Source organism: Bos mutus, chromosome 23 (genome assembly GCF_027580195.1).
Source record: "Bos mutus isolate GX-2022 chromosome 23, NWIPB_WYAK_1.1, whole genome shotgun sequence".
In the NCBI taxonomy this organism is placed as follows: Eukaryota; Metazoa; Chordata; class Mammalia; order Artiodactyla; family Bovidae; genus Bos; species Bos mutus.
This window is the reverse complement of record NC_091639.1, coordinates 7,160,026-7,182,323: the sequence shown is the minus strand read 5'-3', so window position 1 is coordinate 7,182,323 and position 22,298 is coordinate 7,160,026. Positions and strand designations below refer to the sequence as shown.

Below are 22,298 nucleotides of genomic sequence, written 5' to 3'. Positions count from 1 at the left end.
TCTTGTTACTGTAGATGAGAAGGGAAAAATCAGAATGACTTCCCCATGTAATTTTTTTCTCATAAATTAAAAGAATAGGTAGGTAGATGGATAGAGATATACATACACACATACATTCAAAAGTAATGAGTATACATAAAACCTAAAAGTCTGTTTCATTTGTATGGAAATGGAGCACATAAGAGAAAGCCATTTTAAATGGAGGTGATCATGAACAATATATGTGTGTATCAAACCTAATCTACTTACCAGTATAATAAATATGGAAACACCTGAATAGTAGATAATTAATTTACAAAGGAAGTAAAGTCTGTTTTTGAGTAGAATGACTGCAGTGTTGAGACATCACTCAGACCAACAGCAACTCTGCACAAGAATTTTTGGTTCATAATGAGAGTTCACCATTTGGGTTTATTTCCAATACTTAAACAATGTACTGATTTTTCTATAAGGCTCAGTAGAATTTGGTTACTAGAATTTTTGAGTTTAATAACAGATGCTATGGCAACTTGGGAGACCGTAATTTTTTTTTTTTTTTGACCAGGTTCAAAAAGTTTATTGACCAGTATGCTGAAGAGTTAGGTTAAAAATTAACTCGCGCCTTTCAAGAAGAAATCAGAAGGTGTGTATAAGGCAAAAATCAGTGAGGCCACTTGAGTTTTCCGGAGGGCTCAGCCTGAGAGCGACTCTCCTCTCTGCCTCTGGGGGGGTCCATGCGGGGCTCACCAGGCACCGTGGGAAGGAGGGCCGCTGCGCTTCGACTTTCTCAAAGGCTTTCGTCCCAGGAAGACACCCTCTCTTGGAGCCAGCAGCTTCCTTGATTTTTGGAAATTACAGATTTCATGGCTGTTTAATGTCGGTGAAGTTATGCCCGAGAGAGGGTGTCTTGGGTTGTCGGCAAAATACTCTGCTGTCAGAATTGTACCTGGAAGCTGTTTCACATCCCTTCTCTCCACGGGCTGAAGAGTTGTTAGTTCTTTGTATATTCAAGGAAAGCATTGCTGTCCTTTGGCCTCTTATCTATTCCGATTCCTAAAAAGGAATGGCATGTGTCACAAGTCATCTTGGGATTTACTGGCTAAAATCTGTTTCAGACTCAAAGCACACTGCCTTCCCTACTGTGTTTCTTCAGCAACGGTGTCATGCTTACCTTGACCCCTTCAAGATCCTGCCTCTCCTACTAAAATGTTTCTGTGGTTTTTTGGTTTCTTTGTAAATTAGATTTCAGTTCAGTTCAGTCGCTCAGTCGTGTCTGACTCTTTGCGACCCCATGAATCGCAGCACGCCAGGCCTCCCTGTCCATCACCAACTCCCAGAGTTCACTCAGACTCATGTCCATCGAGTCAGTGATGCCATCCAGCCATCTCATCCTCTGTCGTCCCCTTCTCCTCCTGCCCCCAATCCCTCCCAGCATCAGAGTCTTTTCCAATGAGTCAACTCTTTGCATGAGGTGGCCAAAGTACTGGAGTTTCAGCTTTAGCATCATTCCCTCCAAAGAAATCCCAGGGCCAATCTCCTTCAGAATGGACTGGTTGGATCTCCTTGCAGTCCAAGGGACTCTCAAGAGTCTTCTCCAACACCACAGTTCAAAAGCATCAATTCTTCGGAGCACAGCCTTCTTCACAGTCCAACTCTCACATCCATACGTGACCACTGGAAAAACCATAGCCTTGACTAGACGGACCTTTGTTGGCAAAGTAATGTCTCTGCTTTTGAATATGCTGTCTAGGTTGGTCATAACTTTCCTTCCAAGGAGTAAGCGTCTTTTAATTTCATGGCTGCAGTCACCATCTGCAGTGATTTTGGAGCCCAGAAAAATAAAGTCTGACACTGTTTCCACTGTTTCCCCATCTATTTCCCATGAAGTGGTGGGACCGGATGCCATGATCTTCGTTTTCTGAATGTTGAGCTTTAAGCCAACTTTTTTACTCTCTTTCACTTTCATCAAGAGGCTTTTTAGTTCCTCTTCACTTTCTGCCATAAGGGTGGTGTCATCTGCATATCTGATGTTATTGATATTTCTCCTGGCAATCTTGATTCCAGCTTGTGCTTCATCCAGCCCAGCATTTCTCATGATGTACTCTGCATGTAAGTTAAATAAGCAGGGTGACAATATACAGCCTTGACATACTCCTTTTCCTATTTGAAACCTGTTCCATAAATCTTTTTCTCTTTACAATTTAAAAGTAAGTGGATTTGTCCCTGTTGTAACAGATTTCTGAAAAGAACACTGATCTTAGTGGTGCTTGCTTTGTGTAAGATAGAACAGGTGTCTGTCATAGTCGTAAGTCTTTGGTGCACACTTTGCGAATTGATAGAATTGCATTGATTTTTGGAATTGCATTAAGTTTTCTTTTGATGAAAAGAGAACTGTTCTCTACATCGAGTGCCATGTTCTTTAAAATTGACATCAAGGAGACATGGCCGTACATGCCTCAGTGAGCCTTTGAGCAGGTGTGCCCACTGGTCATTCATCTGGCACGTGGTCGTAACAGGCAGTGTGCTCGGCACTGTCAGTCAGCCGCGCAGCGGGAGACTCCTGAGTCCTCCAGCAGGAGCGTATGCCCAGGTCAGCAGCCGAGACAACCAGTCACTCAGGCCAGTAAATGTGCTTTATGTAATATTTTATCCAGTAAGAAGACTTACATGATAAGGTGAATAGTTGTGTTAGTAAAAAAAAAAAAATCTAAACCCTGCAATACAAGGCACGTTTGCTTCAATATCAGGCCAAGAATGTGATCAGGACCAGGAGGTGGCTGGTAACTGAAGAGCTGGAAATCATCAGGGTTGATAAAACTGAGGTCAGGATTTGAGTCTGTGACACCAGTGTACTCAGAAGAGGAGGCAATTCAGTGAGAGGGAAAAACATCAAACCTATCATCGGAGAGCTAGCGTGGGTCGAAGGAGCAGGAATTTTAAATGTACATCTCCAGACTTGGTGAAGCCACACGTGCGGACTCAATCTGAATGCTGGCTGTGGAATCTGTTCGCTTGGAATCTCGTGTACATGAATGTGGAATCTAGTGTTCTAGATGGAGTTCTCAAGGAACGAGGGACACTTCGTAGCAAAGGTTAGTGTATGATCATAAAGGTGTTGGGGGTCAACACTGGATCTTGAGTAGGTTGGATTTTAGTAGGTAGGAAAAAGGAAGGTAGAATTGAACATTCCATCTAGGGATATAACTTGGTAGGGAAGCAGAAAGCAATAACAAGTGCATTTGAGTAAAAGCTGTGTGCTATGAGCAGCTTGTGGACAAGGACACATCTTTGCCGAGCCTAGCACAGAACGGGTGCTCAGAAAGAGTTGAGTTGGAAGGTTAGAGACCAAGGGGATTACGGGATGAATCGAGCCAGATTTTGAAGAGTCTTGAATCTGAGGCTGGGAAGTGTCTTCTAGATTTTGTAAACTGGATTTTGGAATGGAGAGCCAAATGATGAAAGCATTGTTTAGGAAGATTAAGCTGGTTTCCATAACAGCTGGGGCTGGAAGAGCCTAGATAAGGAGGTTATAAGGGGGCTAGTTCAGTGCATTAGTTCTCTTATTTTCATGTTGTCAACTTTTGAAAACAACTCTTTCACCACACACTCCTAGGTTCAATTCTCTACTCCATTTATCTCATCTATAAAATATATATAGTAACATAAGGTGAATATTAGATCAAATAAGATAATATATAAGGCCCCTCTTAACATATAAGCTAGCCAAGAGTAAATACTCAAAACTGGTGGCTGTTGCCCACAGAAACTTCATCATATTCATATTTACAAACCTAACTTTTCTCTGTGCTTGGGATAGAGATCTTTTAAAATCTAACTTGATTGATATATTTACATTAAAAAGTTTTTCATATTCCTGAGATTTTAGTTTTGACATTCAGGACTTTTTCTGGAGAGAATTAAAAAGTGATAAAGACTTTATTCTTTGTCCTTTTCTTTAGGCTGCATGAATTCTGTTAAATAGTGAAAAATGAAAGGTAAACTGTGTTCTCATCTTAGAGCAGTTTTTCTCAATGATTCTCACCCACAGCTGCAGTCACATAACTGAATGTATTTTGAAAACTGTTTAATGGATTTGAAGTACCATTTTGGAACCTGCTAAGAGTGCCATGTAATCAGATTAAACTTCAGCTATTTTCCCAACTGCCCACATCAAATTGCCTGTGTCTTGAGCCTCTTAATTGTGCTTAATCTAATGCCTTAACCCTTACAAATGTACAAGAAAACAGATCTTCCGTGCTCTGCCTTTGCCACCAGATTGCCATTACTTCACATACTAAAACCCTAAATATAGCTGATTCTTGGATTGGTATGTTGTATTGCAAATCATGAGGAAAGAATATATCATATATATATGATATACATGATTTTATATATTTACTGCTGCTTTTCCTAATTTTCCCCTATCAGTTTAGTAGTGGAAATTGATTAGAAATTTTAGTGTATTTGTAAAACCAAACAAAATAGGTGGACGATATGGGGCTTATTACTTTTCATGATCTAGGAGAGGACAGTGTTAGAAGAGGCTAAGATTAGGTGAGAAAAGTCAAAGACTCGTGGGGTGTGTTGCGGGCAGGGAACAGACCCATCTGCCTGGCATGAAGTTGTTGCTTAGAGGACTGGTTCAGGCGAGGCTGGAGGAGGACTTTGAACCAAGGGAGGGAAGTCTCCAGGTTGCTGGTCCATGATGCCCTCGCACATGAAACCCTTTCCTACCTAACAGTTACTTTGCCTTGTATGGTTCATTCTTTTTTAAAAAGAAAAAATAGGATAATTCTACCTTCAGTGTGTGAGCAACCTTAGAAGAACTTTCCACAATGTCCCTCACAGTGATAATCATAACACGACATATTTGTATGCTTTTCAATTTACAGAACACGTTCACAGCATCTCAGTTGTAGGTTAATTGCTTAGTTCATGATCTGCCTTCCCCTCTGCAGTATAAGGTCTGTAAGGGCAAGAACTTTGTACATCCTGCTTACCGCTGCAGTTGCCACACTAGGATGGTGCCAGTATGCAACAGATACCCAAAGAATACTCGCTGGATAAACGGTCAGATGTGTCCAGCAAGAGGAAACAGACTTGGGTTGTTTTATTCAGAGTCCTATGACTAGTACATGGTGGTTTGAGGATTGAAGCCCACTCTATACCTGCGTCTCATCCACCATCGCTTGTTTCATTATAGTAATTGACTTTCCTGCTACCCATGGTAATTTCAGCAAGACTGAAAAATCACAAATCATAGAAAGTGACAGGTTTGATCACATCAAAATGTTAAATTTTGACATGACAGAAGACACTATTAGGCAGAGATTTAAAAAACAAGCAACAGACCAGGAGAAGGTATTTGCCATCTGTGTAAGAGTATAGATTGTTATATAGATGACTTACATAAACTCAGTAGATGAAGGCTTCCCAGGTGGCTCAGTGGTAGAGAATCCGCCTACCAGTGCAAAAGACACAGGAGGTATGGGTTCAATCCCTGGGGCGGGAAGAACCCCTGGAGGAGGAAATGGCAACCCATTCCAGTATTCTTGCCTGGAAAATCTTATGGACAGAGGAGTGTGGTGGGTCCATGCGATTGCGAATAATCAGACATGACTGACCACGCACACATAAATGCAAACAACAGATAAGCAACCTGTTAGAAGCATAGATGGGCAGCCGTTATTAATGGCAGCTCACTGCAGAGGAAACCACAAGTCAATAAACATTGAAAGGCATGCACAACCGCAGTAGTAATAAGGAAATGCAAATTAAAGCCACGCAACACACATGAACTTGACAGAAACTTAAAAATGCTGACAGCAAATCCTGTAACTTTTCGTAGAGCACTATGGTAGTTTTTACCAAAATCAGAAATTTTAATAAACAACATGGCAATTCCCAGAGAAATTCTCGCTTATAAACACAAGGAGACTTGTATAAAGCATCATCATTTGTAATAGCCCCCAAACTGGAAATAACCTATAAAGCCTAAAAAACCTATAATGCATAACATTATAGAATATTCATATGATGAGATACATACAGCAGTTACAGTGAGTGAACTGGAATAGATGAAGCTGCAGAAATCAAGTATAATTTATATGCACCCTTAAAATGTACAAAAGCAATGTGATTTTTGTTTGAATATCTATAAATATATAAAAAATGGACAAGAAGGCCTTATATCAAAACGATTGCAGTGGTTATATCTGAGGAGGGAACAAGGGACTCAGGGTCAGGGAGGCATACAAAGGGAAGGGCGACTTTATCAATTATGTTTTATTTCTCTATTCCCAGCACCTGCTAGGTGTATTCAGTAAATACTGAATTAGTTTTAAAAGATTTGAAACAAATGTGATAGTTTTAACACGTGATACTTATTTTACTCTTCTTTACCTTTTTATGCCTTTCCGTTTTTTTCTTAAGTTGAAAATGGATGTGGGATCTGCATTAGAGATCGGATATGAATAGCACATGTAGGACAGATGAGCTGCAAGACAGGATGGTCTTCTGTTTTCTGAGACCCTAGTCCATCCTTTTTGGCTGGCGGAACCAACTCTGAAAGAAAGACCTTACAGGGTCAGACTCAGTCGCCATGTGGTTTTAGAGGACTAAAGGATAAGCTGCACATGGGCCTGTTTGTTGTTCTCAACATTCATCAGAGGAAGAAGGGTGTTTTCCCAGGAGCCATAAATAGCCAAACACCAACAATAGCACCTGATCACACTTAGTAAGCCAGAGCTCCAGGAACTCTCAGGGGAACCTTTCCTGTATTTACTCATCCTCAGGGCAGGCCTGTGAGGTGGTACCAACACCTCCTTTTAGCAGACAGGGAAATCGAGGCAGGCTGGGGAGAGACGCTCGTGTGTCCTCTCAGGAGGCCGTGGCGAGGGACTCTGAACGCCTGCACGCAGCAGCTGTTCGCTCTCTCTAACTGCTAACTTAGGCAGTGCTGTCTCTGCGAATATTCACGTTGAATATCCCTTGGGTCCTTTTCCTGTGTTATAACTCAAACTAGAATTTCGTTCCTCTCCTTTTACACTACTGCACTTCCTCTTCTAATTTTTTGAAAAAGGACCATTAAAAAAAATTTTTTTAAAAGACATCACTGTTGAGATAAGCCTAAATTCAAGAAGGGCCATTTCTCCTATGACATCACTCCCTCTAGATGATCCAAGGGTGATGGTGGAGAAGAGACACAGACGTGACAGTGTGCTGCTCAGTGGGGGCCTGAAAATGCAGGGAATGAATGAACACCTGTTAAGCGTCTGCTTCAGGCGCAGGCCCATCACAGATGCTTTCACAGATATGACATCCACTAAGCTTCACATAAGTTAGGATACTTATTTTATAGATAGCAAAGATGTTACTCTCAGATGATTATCTTGCCCAAGGTTATACAACTACTTAGTGTCAGAACCAAGACTAGAACCCTTGTAAAACTCCCATTCTTTCCAAGGAACCACCCTGAATGCCATGCTGCCTCCTTTAACATAACCCCCACACACACAAGACCCAGGATTGGCTAAAAATAATCACCAGCTGAGTGGGTGGCAAGAAGGCACAACATTCCTCTAAGCAGAGGGTAGTGGTTCATCATTTATTAGCTCATGGAAGTTAGACAAGTCGCTTTACTTCTCAAAGCCTCACTTTCCTGCTCTGTTGAAGGAGGTGAAAATACCTATTTTATAGAGTAGCTGAAAGAATTAAGTGAGATAATAGTATCTAATATCCCCAATAAATACAACAGCTTATTCCTGATAAACACATTCCATTTTCATTTATTACTGCAATTATTATTATCTGTGTGTGTGCTGTGTGCTCAGTCGTGTCCGACTCTCTGCAACCCCATGGACTGTAGCCTACCAGGCTCCTCTGTTCATGGGATTTCCCAGGCAAGAATACCGGAGTGGGTTGCCATTTCCTCCTCCAGAGATCAAACCGATCCTAGGAGATCAAGCCCATGTCTTACCGACCCAGGGATCAAACCCACGCCTTAAGTCGGCAGGCAGATTCTTTACCACTAGCACCACCTGGGAAGACTATTATCATCTAGTTTCTATAATGAAGAAATCAGTGATATTGGAGGTAATTCTGAAATTAGGAATTCCTCATTTTTTAAAATTCAAAAAACTTTTTTTTTTTTTAAATCTTGCTTCCTGACAGCTGTAGGTAACTAATGAAGGAGAATGTAGTGCTTTCTTTATGAACCAGTCAGTAAGTAAAAAGAAGGAAAGGAGAACCTACACCCATTTTTACAACTCGTAGGCAGTTCTCTGCTGATGGAAATAGTTACTCTGGGCTGAAGCCATTCAATCACAGATCAGCCTGTTCGTTGCCACCAGCTTCTTGCCAAGAGTAAAATCTATAAAAAGTGGCCAAACTGAAGAGTCAGATAAATGTAAAGTTAAATGAAGCTGGAGCTTATCAGAGCAGCCACCGCAAGGGAGGTGTATAGCCTTCTAGGGCAAGAAGCTATTCTATTCCAGAGTTAAAGCGCTACATCCAAATCTAAGGCAAAACCAAATCCCCAAAGAGATTAAGCAACTCATACACTACATTAAGAAGCTCCATAGTCATCATTTAGTTGATGGAAGAGAAGAGAAATCTGTGTCGGTAGATTCTCCCCAACAAAAGTCCAATTTCAGCCCATTTGGAGGTATGGTATTGGAGGAAGTTTTTAGGCACAGGCAAAAGGAATTGGTTATATCAATGGAAATTGGTTACTCCTATTCACAGTAAGGTAATAGTTCTACCACATTCTGAAAATGTTCACTTCTGAAGGCTCTGTATTTTACAAAGATATTGACAGACTAACTGGAATAAATCCAGAAGAGAAAGCTGAAGAAAGCGAGGGTCGAGAGTGCCTGTCACGTTTGTGGATGGGTGTCTGATAGTTTATGAATTAATGGGAGGAGGAAGAAGGGAGCAGGAAAGGCCAGACAACAAAGTTGGGAGTGAGAGCAGGGAAGGGGAGTTTACTGAGGCTTTTGGAAGAAGTGATGGCTTGGTGTGAAATGTCAGGTATGTTCAGGGCTCTCAGGTGAAAGGAAAACGGTCCTGGTCGTGTGTGATTTTAGAGAGAACTAGGACTGGTGGGTAACCGTTGGATGGAGAAAGATTTTTAACCCAAAATAAGGAATGGTTTCCTAAAAATGAGAAACACTCTAAAAATAGACTGTGCTACCTTGCCAAGCAGTGAGAAGTGTTTCTCTAGAGGTTTTCCAGTTGGGTGGGTGGGTTTCTATCAGAATTATCGTGGAAATCAAGCATTTCCGACTTCAGCTGCAAAGTTGAATTAGATGCCTTGATTTTTCCCCCCATATTTTGTAAATGAGGTTCACGGCCACAGTACTTGTTGGTGCCGGTTTCCAGGCAAGAACTGGGTCCCTTAACTCGTGTTCCAGTGCTTTCTGCCACATGAAGATGGTTGCTGACTTTATAGGGAAGCAGTCATCTTTACTAAGTGGGTAAATAAATGTGTGGGCATCTCCTTTAAGAGATCTCACGGAACTGGGAAAGCCCCTTCTGGGAGCTTTAATTAATACATGTGTAACATTGAGTCAGTCCTACATTCTGACACTCTGCCAAGTGCATGCAAGTTACCCTTATGAGACTGACATGAATATATTTTATCCTAAAAGATTTTATCCTAAGCTAAAATAACTATTGGAAGGACTGATGTTGAAGCTGAAATTCCAATACTTTGGCCACTTGATGTGAAGCACTGACTCATTTGAAAAGACCCTGATGCTGGGAAAGATTGAGGGCAGGAGGGGAAGGGGACAACAGAGGATGAGATGGTTGGATGGCTTCACCGAATCAACAGACATGGGTTTGGGTGGACTCTGGCAATCGGTGATGGACAGGGAGGCCTGGTGTGTTGCGGTTCATGGGGTCGCAGAGAGTCGGACACGACTGAACTGAACTGAAAATAACCATTGCTGTCATGGAGTTACATAGCTTTGTCTGTGAACATATTTAAGTGACTCTATTAGGAAATTCTTGAGATTGAAGGAATAGCAAGCTAGAATAAGTCCCTGGTAGCTCAGTCTGTGAAGAATGTGCCTGCAGCACAGGAGACCCAGATTCAATCCCTGGGTCGGGAAGATCCCCTGAAGAAGGAAATGAAAATCCACTCCAGTATCCTTGCCTGGAAAATCCCATAGACAGAAGAACCTGGTGGGCTGCAGTCCACTGGGTCACAGAGAGTCGGGTACGACTGAGTGACTAACATTTAGGCTTATAAACAGTTAGGTGAAAATCGGGCTCCTCCTCACTCAGAGGGAAGAGAGAACCGGGGGAAAGCGTGTGTGTGTTGTAAGGTTTTCCCTTTGATGTTAGCAGCTGCTGCCTCATGCTGCGTGTCCTGGTGGGCTTAAGAGCTCTATTTTAGTGAGACAATGGACACGAAAAAAATAAAATGCTTCCATTTCCCCACAATTTCTAGCTTGTCTGGTGAAGAAACCAAGGAGACTTGCTATTTAAGAATCAGCTGCTTGGTGGCTGTCCCAGAGATCTGTAATATAACACCTAACCCGAGTCCAGGATTAACGTGGAAGAGTTGGCTGGTCCTTGGTGTTACAGCCGAGAAGGATTGCTAAGGATTTCCCACCACGTGCTGCGCAGCTGAAGCTCGCAGCCCAGCCGGCGTCTTCTGACCTTTTCGCCCAGCCTGCTGCTGGCTGCGGTGGTCTTTCCATTTTCAGCCTCCGGGCTGTTTAAAAGCCATGCAAATTAGTTGGTCAGACTTTCTTTAAAACAACAACAACAAAGAAAACCAAACAAAAAAAAACCCTGTCTAACATCTCCTCCTTTGACTTTCCACATTTATCTAAGTCCAACACCCATTTTCACACACTCAGACTGGGGAGCTTTTTCTGTCTCTTAAGTCTCTAGGGTCTAAGTTGGGCTACAACTTGAGAAATAACTAGAAACAACTAGAATCAAGTGAGGTCACCAGTGAAGTTCACATGCTCAGCATCCTGTGCCTTCCTAAATAGAACTCTGGAATGTTGCTCACCCCAGTTCTACTGCCCAGAGGTGGTACCCGTTAGCATTACTGAATTTATCTTTTCTCTTTTAAAGACTGGGAGGGAAAACACTGTGAGCCTTTTATAGCTGCTTTAGCTGGGTTGGGAAGATCCCCTGGAGAAGGGAATGGCTACTCACTCCAGTATTCCGGCCTGGAGAATTCCATGGGGTCACAAAGAGTCAGACACGACTGAGAGACTTTCACTTCTTCAGGCATGTATTCACTTTAAAACATTTCTTCTACTCTATTAGAAGTTACATGGCAGATAAGCATTCAAAAGGCCTTGCTTGCATAAAGTTAAACTAAAAAATTACTGAATGAAAATGAGTGAAGTAACCCAGCTTGCCAAAGAAACGACTCAGTGTTCCTCTGAAAGGCTGTGGATTCGGTTTCACCAACTTCAGTCCTGTATGCCCAGTTCATTTCCAAATTACCTGTTGGGCCAACATACTTCAGACACTGGCACCATACATGAAGTTAAACATATTTTTATTTAGTTATAAAGTAAATCACTGTGTTTTATGTTGATCTCCAGTAGTAGCTTCAAAATTCTTATATAGGCAAAGAAGGGGACGGCTGTCTTAATTGGAAGAATAGATAGAGGGTGGGGACCACAGAGGAGGGCTTGAAGCATCTGTTGCTTAGCACTTTAAAGAAAATTGAGAAAACACACTACAAAATACTTTCTATTCTCCACTGAATAGAAATGACTTGTCAATAAGATTAAGGATAGTGAGCCTTCTCTGGTGGTCCAGTGGTTAAGACCTTTCCACTGCAGGGGACTGAGGTGGTCTGGGAACTAAGATGCCACATGCCATGAGGCTAAAAAAAAAAAAAAAAGATTAAGAATGGTAATACTTCATAAAAGTGCTCATCTAACAGGATTCAAAACAATAGCTTGGGAAGAACTAGGAGAGATTTGTGATGCAATGCTGTTTTAAATGGAGAAGGAAATGGCAGCCCACTCCAGTGGTCTTGCCTGGAAAATCCCAGGGACGGGGGAGCCTGGTGGGCTGCTGTCTATGGGGTCACACAGAGTCGGACACGACTGAAACGACTTAGCAGCAGCAGCTGTTTTAAAAAATATGGGTGTCAGAGACTTATATTTATGTAATTTTCTTTATTTTGACATGGTATCTTGGCAGAAATAATCGGCTTAGCCATGCATGATGTATAGTTATAATCATTGTATCTTCTGCCTTATCTCATCTGTCAAATAGATAATACTTCTCACTGCTCTCTTCTCTCCACACCCCCCATAGAGTTGTCTTGTTTTTATCCTCAGTGCAGTGTTTTGGGAGACAGTGTTGGCCTGATGGTTGAATGTTGATTGATGACATTAATTAAGGTGACATCCAGAACGTGCTCAGAATAACATGAGGTACCTAAAATCAGTGTGTAAAATTCTGACGTCATCATAAATGTCAGTTCAGTTCAGTTCAGTTCAGTCGCTCAGTTGTGTCCGACTCTTTGCAACCCCATGAATCACAGCATGCCAGGTCTCCCTGTCCATCACCAACTCCCGGAGTTCACTCACAGTCATGTCCATCGAGTCGGTAATGCCACCCAGCCATCTCATCCTCTTTCATCCCCTACTCCTCCTTCCCCCAATCCCTCCAGCATCAGGGTCTTTTCCAATGAGTCAGCTCTTCGCATGAGGTGGCCAAACTATTGGAATTTCAACTTCAGCATCAGTCCTTCCAATGAACACCCAGGACTGATCTCCTTTAGGATGGACTGGTTGGATCTCCTTGCAGTCCAAGGGACTCTCAAGAGTCTTCTCCAACACCACAGTTCAAAAGCATCAATTCTTCGGCACTCAGCTTTCTTCACAGTCCAACTCTCACATCCATACATGACCACTGGAAAAACCATAGCCTTGACTAGACGGACCTTTGTTGGCAAAGTAATGTCTCTGCTTTTGAATATGCTGTCTAGGTTGCTCATAACTTTCCTTCCAAGGAGTAAGCGTCTTTTAATTTCATGACTGCAGTCACCATCTGCAGTGATTTTGGAGCCCAAAAAATTAAGTCTGACACTGTTTCCACTATTTCCCCATCTATTTCCCATGAAGTGATGGGACCAGATGCCATGATCTTCGTTTTCTGAATGTTGAGCTTTAAGCCAACTTTTTTACTCTCCTCTTTCACTTTCATCAAGAGACTTTTTAGCTCCTCTTCACTTTCTGCCATAAGGGTGGTGTCGTCTGCATATCTGAGGTTATTGATATTTCTCCCGGCAATCTTGATTCCAGCTTGTGCTTCTTCCAGCCCAGCGTTTCTCATGATGTACTCTGCATGTAAGTTAAATAAGCAGGGTGACAATATACAGCCTTGACGTACTCCTTTTCCTATTTGGAACCAGTCTGTTGTTTCATGTCCAGTTCTAATGGTTGCTTCCTGACCTGCAAATAGGTTTCTCAAGAGGCAGGTCAGGTGGTCTGGTGTTCCCATCTCTTTCAGAATTTTCCACAGTTTATTGTGATCCACACAGTCAAAGGCTTTGGCATAGTCAATAAAGCAGAAATAGATGTTTTTCTGTAACTCTCTTGCTTTTTCGATGATCCAGCAGATGTTGGCAATTTGATCTCTGGTTCCTCTGCCTTTTCTAAAACCAGCTTGAACATCTGGAACTTCATGGTTCACATACTGCTGAAGCCTGGCTTAGAGAATTTTGAGCATTACTTTCCTGGCCTGTGAGATGAATACAATTGTGCAGTAGTTTGAACATTCTTTGGTATTGCCTTTCTTTGGGATTGGAATGAAAACTGACCTTTTCCAGTCCTGTGGCCACTGCTGAGTTTTCCAAATTTGCTGGCATATTGAGTGCAACACTTTCACAGCATCATCTTTCAGGATTTGAAATAGCTCAAGTGGAATTCCATCACCTCCACAAGCTTTGTTCCTAGTGATGCTTTCTAAGGCCCACTTGACTTCCCATTCCAGGATGTCTGGCTGTAGGTGAGTGATTACACCATCATGATTATCTTGGTCATCAAGATCTTATTTGTACAGTTCTTCTGTGTATTCTTGCCACCTCTTCCTAATATCTTCTGCTTCTGTTAGGTCCATATCATTTCTGTCCTGTATCAAGCCCATCTTTGCATGAAGTGTTCCCTTGGTATCTCTAATTTTCTTGAAGAGATCCCTAGTCTTTCCCATTCTGTTGTTTTCCTCTATATCTTTGCATTGATCACTGAGGAAGGCTTTCTTATCTCTCCTTGCTATTCTTTGGAACTCTGCATTCAGATGCTTATATCTTTCCTTTTCTCCTTTGCTTTTCACTTCTCTTCTTTTCACAGCTATTTGTAAGGCCTTCTCAGACAGGCATTTTGCTTTTTTGCATTTCTTTTCCATGGGGATGGTCTTGATCCCTGTCTTCTGTACAGTGTCACGAACCTCATTCCATAGTTCATCAGGCACTCTATCTATCAGATCTAGTCCCTTAAATCTATTTCTCACTTCCACTGTATAATCATAAGGGATTTGATTTAGCTCATACCTGAATGGTCTAGTGGTTTTCCCCACTTTCTTCAATTTAAGTCTGAATTTGGCAATAAGGAGTTCATGATCTGAGCCACAGTCAGCTTCCAGTCTTGTTTTTGCTGACTGTATAGAGCTTCTCCATCTTTGGCTGCAAAGAATATAATCAGTCTGATTTCGGTGTTGACCATCTGGTGATGTCCATGTGTAGAGTCTTCTCTTGTGTTGTTGGAAGAGGGTGTTTGCTATGACCAATGGGTGACCATCAAAAAAGCCTCTTTTTTTCCTTCTTCACATACAGCTCAGACTGCATTTTGCCTTTCTATGACTTCTTTTCGTCTTAGAGCCTGCTAACGGTGCTCAGTTTGATTTGACATCTGGATTAAAATGTTAAGGAAAAGGTATGATTTTCCCTTATCTTTTAGAAAAGGCCATACATGGTGAAGTGCGACGCAACTGTCACTATCACTAATACTTGAAACAGAGAGGATGTGATGAGGATCTCACTCAGCAGGGAGAGATGCTGGATTGCTCAGTAACTCCCGCTTATCGGTTGATTTTTATAGCTTGAAAGGAGGAGAATATAATATAGTCTCTCCATGTGACTCATAGATGTCTCTTAGGATTAGCAGTACACATCTTTTGATGTTACCATGAATTTACTGAAATGCTGTGGGTATTGTTTTTGAGTTTTTTTTTTTTTTTTAATGTGGACCATTTTTAAAGTCTTTATTAAACTTGCTACAATATTGTTTCTGTTTTAAGTTTTGATTTTGGGGGCCTGAGGCATGTGGGATCTTAGCCCCCCGACCAGGGATCAAACCCACACCCCCTGCGTTGAAAGGCAAAGTCCTAACCACTGGGCTGCCAGGGAAGTCCCTGTAGATATTATTAGACCATATAGAAATAGAATATAGATGTATAAATAGGTAGAAGACAAAGGTGTGATTATCGCTAAAAATTAGAAATAAAGTCTGGCCCATGTCTTTTACAAGAAACCATTAAAAACATTGCTTTGTTTTCATTTTTGGAAGGATAGCACTTGTACATGCAGAACAGCCAACCTGCCTCCCCTCTGGTCAGCACTTGATAACCAGAGCACATACAAACAGAATCTCCTTTCATCACTGCTGTTAATTGTGAAAGAGCTTCATTCTTCCCCATGTGCCCAAACACAGAAGCTGGTACTGTTCCAAGGTGTCCTGAATACAACTATCTGGCCTTGGGTTAAATCTCCAAGGAGTTTGGTATTCACTCACAACTTCCTGGGGAAATAGAAGTTGTAGTAATCATTGCAAATATCTTGCATCGCAGCCTTAGCAGCTTTCCTGGCTCCTCACATACCCCGTATAGAATCCCTGAATGGCTGTATTTTCTAACTGTGAGATTGACTCTTTTTCTGTATAGCAGATTTCACTTTATACACTTGAAATTAAGGCAAGTTATTTAATAATATCTTTTAATGAGACCAGAATATTATAAAAGAAATAATGTTGGTTCAGTTTTCTTTCCTTATTCTTGAAGAGAAGGTAATAACTTGCAAAACGACTGGCAGGGGAACCTAATATAATTAGGGCACTAATCCGATCATGAAGACCCACCCTCATCAGGTCATCAAAATCTAATTATCTCCCAAAGGCCCTGTCATTGGGGGAGAGGCTTCAACATACCAATATGAGAGAAACAAACATTCAGTTTATAACACGCAGACTATGCCACTTGTTTTAATTAGTAATTTGAATAAAGGTGCCGAGACTTTAAAAGTGACTAAGCCCAAAGGGAAAATAAATATTTGGAGTTTGCATAATCTTCAGAGTACAAGGTGGGGCTGGAAATGAAGATAAATTCAAAAGGGATAAAGGTCTAAATTCCATTCAAGTAAAAAAAAATCAGTTGTGTAAGTATAGAATGGGTAAAGCTTGAATTTAATAGCAATTAACATGAAACATAATGACAACCTCGGAGATGGCAATGGCACCCCACTCCAGTACTCTTGCCTGGAAAATCCCATGGACGGAGGAGCCTGGTGGGCTGCAGTCCATGGGGTGGCTAAGAGTCAGACACGACTGAAGGAACTTAGCAGCAGCAGCAGCAGCATAATGGCAATCTGCTCTAGTACTCTTGCCTTTAAAATCCCATGGACAGAGGAGCCTGGCTGACCACAGTCCATGGAGTCGCAAAGAATCGGACACGACTGAGCATGCACACACGCAACATGAGACGTACCTGGAAATGCTTGTTGACAGTGACTAACTGGTGTGAGTGTGAATGCAGGCTTCTGATACTTTAATAGAAATACAGCATCCTGATCAAAAGGGGCCACCAGTTTCTCTGCACTCTTCCTCAGTAGGCCACTTTCAGCATATCGTATTCAGATACAACACATAAACGAAAAGTGATTTTATTTCTGTTTCCACAGTGCAGACGCTGTCTAATGGGTTTGTAGAGACAGGTAATTACTAAACTGCCTGTGATATGTGTGGCCACATAACCAGTGTACAGTTACAGACTCACAGTGTACAGTGAGTGTGAGTTTCACAGAGTAGAATATGCAGTGAAGTGCTCGGTGCTGTGCTCAGTCACCTCAGTCATGTCTGACTCTGTGATCCCATGCCTGCCCGGTTCCCGGTCCATGGAGATTCTCCAGGCAAGAGCACTGGAGTGGGTTGCCATGCCCTCCTGCAGGGGATTTTCCCAACCCAGGGATCGAACGTGCGTCTCTTACATCTCCTGCATTGACAGGCAGGTCCTTTACCACTTGGGCCACCTGGGAAGCCTTGATTATAATCAAAGCACATTTCAAGAGCATGAAATTAGAGCATGGAAAACTTTTAGTTGTGTTCAGTGAAAGCTTTAAAAAAGAAATCTATGATGATGTCCCCAAACTTTCTTTTATGAGTGACGCAGTACTTCAGGTAGAGTGAAAGTGAAGGATGATGTGATATCGATGGGTGGTCTCTGAAGGCGGGCGCAGGCGTCACCTGGGTGACCCCCAGCACTGCTCCGGGGGTGGGATGCTGGGGGTGTGGGAGGGAATGCTGGCGTGGCAGTGAATGTGGTCAGGTGGGCGGAGGTTAGCTGGCTCTGGGTTGAGGCTCTGTGATCAGGTAGAGACATTTCGGATGCTCTTTATTCTTCTCTGTAAATGCTACTTTCCATATGGAATCATTTCCCACTAGATTTTTTTCCCTAAAGAACAACACCCTTCGCACACCTTGGGGTGTCGTTCTGCTGCTAGAAATTCTCTCACACGTGTGTATGAAAACGTTCCCTGTTTCCCTCTCATTTTTGAAGGCTATTCTGCTCCTCTCTCCTGCTGCCCTGGGCAACCACTGATTTTGTGTCACACAGATAATTTTTTATTTTCTGGAATTTCATGTAAATGGAAGCTGTGTATTTTTGGGGGGGGGGTCTAGCTTCTTTAATGCAACATCATAATTTTGAGATTCATCAACACGTGTTTGCATCAATAGTTCATTCCTTTATGTTGCAGAGTAGTATTTCATTGTAGGCTATATCACAGTCTGTTTATCCATTGATCTGCCTGTGTTTCCACACGCCAGACCCAGAGTGCAGCTGCGAACTCGGTACCCAGGCTCCGCTCTCACCCTTTGCTCGGAGTTCGTCCTGGGTGACTAACGCTGCCCCAGCTCTGTACTTCAGCTTACCTTTTCCTGACCCGGTGGGAACTCTGATTTGTTCTTCCGAAGCCATCTCATCCTTGTCTTTTTAAACTGCATCCTCAATAACTGTTTTAAAGAACTCAGAACCAAAGAGGTAATTGTCCTCAGGTTTCTGACCTTCCCCGGTTCGCTTTGCTTCTGTCTGTCAGAAAGGTCACCAGGGGCCCTGGCCACGAGCGTCTCCCAGCTGAGCCTCGTCTCCGTGTGTTTGCTGCTGCTTTCTCTTCGTCTAGACGATGTCCTGGAATCCTTCAAAACTCAACAAAGCGGCAGCTCCTCCTTGGAAGGCTAAATTTATAAGAGATTTAAATGAAATCTAGTATTTTTCCTTTTGTTTCGGGTGTACAGTATAGTGATCTGGTATTTATAGATATTGCAAAATGAACACCACAGTAAGTCTAGTTAACATGAACAGTTACCATTTTTTTCTTGTGATGATAACTTTTAAGATCTACTCTCTTAGCAACTTTCAAATACTCAATACAGTATTGCTATTATTTTGTAAATTGGAGTATAATCGCTTTACAGTGTTGCGTTAGCTTCTGTTGAACGACAGCGGGAATCAGCCACAGTGGCCTGCTGTTAGTTGCTCAGTCATGTCTGACTCTGCGACCCAATGGACTGTAGCCTGTCAGGTTCCTCTGTCCACGGGATTCTCCAGCAAGAATACTGGAGTGGGTTTTGCCATTTCCTTCTCCAAGGATCTTCCCAACCCAGGGCTCAAACCCATGTCTCCTGCATTGCAGGGGATTCTTTATCATCTGAGCCACCAGGGAAGCCCAGCCAGCAGCCATAAGTATACACATCTCCTCTGCCCCGCTCCCCCCAGCCACTCATCTAGGTCGTCACCGAGCACTGAGCGGAGCCTCCTGTGCTGTGTAGCGGCTTCCTACGAGCTGTCTATTTTACACACGGTGGTGCCAACACAGTGTTGCTGACTGTGGTCACCATGCTGCACGTTGCATCGCTGGGGCTCAATCTTGTTTAATAACTGAAAGTTTGTACCTTTTGACCCCTTCAGTGCTTCTCCCACTTCCCAGCCCCCACCTCTGGCAACCAGCGATCTGTTCTCTGTATCTCGGTTTGGTTTTGTTTCTTTCAGATTCCGTACGTAAGTGAGATCATATGGTATTTGTTTCTCTCTCTGACTTATCTGTTCACCCAGCATCACGCCCTCAAGGTCCACCCACGTTGTCACAGATGGCAGGATTTTTCTTTTTTTTTTTTTAAAGTATGTTTATTTTTTTAAAACTATTTATTTGGCTGTGCTGGGTTTTCGTTGCTGTGCAGGCTTTTCTCTAGTCGGGGTGAGCAGGGCCGACTCTAGTTTCGGTGCTTGGGCTTCTCATCGAGGCGGCTTCTCTCGTCGCAGAGAGTGGGCTTCAGTAGTTGTGGCTCCCTGGGCTCTCGAGCACAGGCTCAGTGGTTGTGGCCCATGGGCTTATTAGTTGCTCTGCAGCATGTGGGATCTTCCTGGACCAAAGATCAAACCCGTGTCTCCTGTCTCGGCAGGTGGACTCTTTACCACCTTCTTTGCCACCAGGAAAACCCAGGACTCCCCCCGCCCCCCACCTTGGGAACAACCTTCTTTCCCTTTTTATTCATGTAATTATGAACAATATACTCAAGGACGCTTTTTTATGGCTGGAGTGACTTCGCTTTCACTTTTCACTTTCATGCATTGGAGAAGGAAATGGCAACCCACTCCAGTGTTCTTGCCTGGAGAATCCCAGGGATGGAGGTGCCTGGTGGGCTGCCGTCTATGGGGTCACACAGAGTCGGACACGACTGAAGCGACTTAGCAGCAGCAGCAGCGGCAACATTTCCTTTCTCATGGTTCTTACAGCGCACCACTGTTAACCCTTCCTATCATACTTAAGAAACTGACCCCTAATTACTGATGACTTGTCTGTTAGCCTATGTGATGATAAGGGCCATGCCTCATTTGACTTCATATGTCAGCATCTAACATGGTGCTGTTACATGGTAATGTCCAGAAAATTGGTTAATAAATCATGAAGTTAATGAGAAAGAATTCATTCATAGTTATCTTTCATTCTGTTTACTCTTCCTGTCTTCTCTTCTTAGCTTTTCTTTTGTTTCTGTTTTCCTCCACTGTGACTGAATTTCTGAAAGATAATAGAAGTAATACAAGCCTTGTGACTTTCAGCATTGTATTAGATCTGCTGACACTGGAAGATGGATTTTGAATGCTAGCAAACAAACTGGGAAAGTTTAAGCATTGTGGGTAGATGTGGCAATGGAAAAGATTTCGTTGGTGTTTGTTGTGAGGGTGGGTACATCAGCGAGGTTAACCTTCTTTGCTCGGGAATGAGAGGCCTCTAGACAGGTCTGCCCTATTTGGACAGCAGCGCAAATAAAACCGTTTCACCTTGAGATGTTAGGTAACTGACCTTTCCCCAATCTGGAGGTCTCCCAGGATGTCCCTCATGGAAACCAAAGATAAAAACCCTATTTAAAATCTTCCAAAGTGGGTTTAGTTCAGATAGTTGTTTGTTTGTTTTTTTTCTAATTTATCTATTTATATATTTTTGGCTGTGCTGGGTCTTCATTGCTGTGTGGGCTTGTCTCTAGCTGGGGCAAGAGGGGCTCCTCTGTAGCTGTGGTGCGCGGGCTTCTCATTGAGGCCTCTTCTTGTTGCAGAGCACGGGCTCCAGGCACACAGCCCAGGCTCAGTAGCTGAGGCGTGCGGGCTTAGTTGCTCCGCCGCATGTGGGGTCTTCCCGGACCAGGGATCAAACCCATGTCTCCAGCACTGGCAGGTGGACTCTTTCCCACTGAGCCACCAAGGAAGCCCAGTTGAGTCTATATACTTTCCATAGAGATACAGTGAAGTAATAAAGGTCCTAATTCACTGGTCAGCAAGTCGTGGGTGCTCATAAATGCTCGTCTTTCATCCTCATCCTCCTCCCCAAGCTGCCTGAGGTTCCCAGAGACCTACGTTTCCTTGAAATTCCCTCCAGATCAATGTCATGAATGTGGGACAGGTGCAGACAGTAAGTGCTGATCACCAACACACACGTCTTCTTTTCTGAGTCTCCTCTGTGGCACTTAGATTTTCTTTGAGAATAAACTGCGTTTGACTGCACACCAGCTGTTGATCAGGGAGAATGTTCTGCGTGAACTTCCTGACAACCATCCAGGAAACTCACTTGCTGTCAGAGACCAGTCCACTCACCTGAAATCCTTGTCAGAGTTCCCTTTCCTAGGAACACTGTGCATTGTTCTTCTCTTCCTACCTTTCCTGGAGGAGGTGCTCCAGACCTTAGCAGCAGGGGAAGGGAACACCTGAGCAGGTATTCTGAGCGGTGTGATGGCACTCCAGCGTGAAGAGGGGCCAGCAGCCAGTTTATCAGCCACCCAATGCTCAGCAGAAACTCTCCAGTCCCACCCTGAACCCACTAAAGTGGTGGTAATTAATTTGGGATACCCTAGTGACACTATCTATTGTAATAGTAAATGGATGCTAATGTACTGAAAATGTTTTGAAAAACAAAACATAAAGACAATGGGAAAAATAGCCATAGTACCTAATTTCCTTCCTTGAAAAATGAGTTGTCTTTGTAGTTTTATGTTTAGCTTTGTGAAATACAGTTCAGCTGAATTTTTCTTTAATATTAGGTTGTGTCCTGTGGGTGTAGACTCTCCCTGTGGCTTGCACACAGATATTTCACACATCCTGCGAGTGTAGACTCTCTGTGGCTTGCCCACAGACGTTACGTGCATCCTATGGGTGTAGATTGTCCCTGTGGCTTGCTCAGACATTATGTGCGTCCTGCGGGTGTAGACTCTCCCTGCGGCTTGCCCATAGACGTTAGATGCGTCCTGCAGGTGTAGACTCTCCCTGTGGCTTGCACACAGATGTTATGTGCATCCTGCGGGTGTAGACTCTCCCTGTGGCTTGCACACAGATGTTGTGTGTGTCCTGCAGGTGTAGACTTCCATGTGGTTTGCACATAGCCCAGGAACTGCAACGGTAGGAGTTGTTTGTGGAGAAGCTTCTACCTCTCTAAGCATCCTCAAAGGACATGGGACAGTCAGTCACCCTTCAGCGTTTGAAGGTTCCAAACTGTCCTCCAGGACTCCTTTTAC

The 22,298-nt window shown here is 43.0% G+C and overlaps 1 protein-coding gene across 1 annotated transcript in view; it reads left to right on the top strand.

The window, feature by feature from the left end:
* The window catches only part of ELOVL2 (ELOVL fatty acid elongase 2), a 46,706-nt gene that overhangs the window by 6,217 nt on the left and 18,191 nt on the right, over nucleotides 1-22,298 (top strand). The gene's annotated exons all lie outside the window — the stretch shown is intronic.